Consider the following 1,933-nt stretch of genomic DNA (forward strand, 5'->3'; position numbering starts at 1 on the left):
ATAGATGTGTATACATTGCTTTTCATAGGTGACTTAATTACTGTTGATTTGGTAACTCAGCAGTGAGTGATTTTAGCTTCCAATACAAAATATTAAAAAGAAAATATTTGTACACAGCTTTAAGTTTATCTTCAGACAGTAAACTGAGGCTCCAAATGAATAAAAAATGTTTAAAGTATATGAGTTTTTATGTTGAACAAAGGTGATACGTGGGTTGTGACCAAAGCACAAGTTTATTTTTAACTACCACTGTTCTTTGAACATTATTTAATGAAGATAATCATCCCTGTCTTACAATTCCCATTGATTACTTTAAAACACTATTTCTTAAATTGTGATCTGTGGGCCACCTACAAAGGGAATCATCTAGAGTGATTGTTGAAAAGGCAGATTTCTGTACCCTACCTCAAAACTAATCAGAATCCATAGTTTTAATAAGTAACATATGTAAAGTCTTGATTCACTAAAGTCTGAGAACAGTTGCATTGGAATGAACAGTTTCAATATAGAGAAAGGGCCAGCAGTCACATTTCAAGGGAACTAAGTGAGGGATAAATGGGGAGCATTTGTAGAAAGCTACTGTAGAACATCCCTAATTAACTTACCTATGAAATGGAACAAAAAGGGAATTAAAATCAAGTTATGATCGTTCAAATTTGAGTTAGCCTTGAGCAAATGTTAGCGTTTAGCAAAATGTTGTCTTCAAACATTTTTCTCCACATAACCCCTACAAAAAGTTTGAAAAACATTGTATAGCCTGATACATTACAAAGCTCACATTTAAAATATTGTATCATACATTTAAATAGCTGCAAGGCGTGTAATTTCCAGCATTTTGAAAATATTTGTATTTCAAAATCTCTTAAATCACTCTTTCAAATATATCCAATGGAATGTAATAAATACTGTGGTGATTTATACCTCTATCATTAATTTAATAATACATGGAAAAACTTTTTTTAGAAGCAGAAATTTTAAATTGTTCATTTTCTCCTTGAACCTATATTTTCATTCCACTTTCCTAAAATAATCATTTCCTAACAAAATATATTTTGTCAAAAAGTATTTTATTGATTATCTTATAATTCCTGCAACAAAAATATATACATAAATTGATTTTTTTCTTTTAATTTCCTTTGACTCCAAGTATAATTTTTTCCTTGAAGGAGCATTATAACAGTCTAATAATTAAAAAAAAACAACATAGGTGCATTTTATATTTATAAAAGATATTAAACACAGATTAAAATTTTACTGGGAATGTACTGTTAGTAAGGACAAATGACCTTGCTTTTGTGCTAAGTTCAAGTAAAAACAATGGATATTACTTTTTGCTGGAATGAGACAGGTGTGAGCAAAATTTATTTTTGTTTATTTGTTTGGTTTTACAGATATGAGCACTGAAAAAAGTTAGTTCACCTAAATAAGTGGATATAAATTGAGGAAGTTTTGTTATAGCAGTATCATTCAATTATTTGATCTCCTTTTGCAGGGTCAGGACACTGACAGGGACTATGAGTCAATGTTAAAGTTTTTTAGCCTCCTTCAGCATTTTGTAGTGATTTTGGGAGCAGTAACTTAAGACAGGATTGGTTAAACCATGTGTTTAGCATCCAAGCTTTCTAAATCTGATATTGCTTTTCTTTTCACCATAGCACTACCTGTTGTGGTTTGTGCCAAGTTAATAGTTCCACATCAGGACCGTGATAAGTTGTTACGTACAGCCTTTGCTACACAGAAATCTATAACCAAGTTATTTTTCTTTAAGTAGTATAATCATATAATTATGGGAAAGAAATAAAACTAAGTATTCCTAAGTACATTTGAATAATGTTAACTTCTGAACTGTCCCAGCAGCTGACTAATTTAATTTGCTAGCCAGGATTTTACTCAGAATGCAACATCAAGAGAGTGTATGGCTGCTAAGTTGCTG

This window comes from Physeter macrocephalus, chromosome 21, assembly GCF_002837175.3.
Source record: "Physeter macrocephalus isolate SW-GA chromosome 21, ASM283717v5, whole genome shotgun sequence".
Classification (NCBI taxonomy): domain Eukaryota; kingdom Metazoa; phylum Chordata; class Mammalia; order Artiodactyla; family Physeteridae; genus Physeter; species Physeter macrocephalus.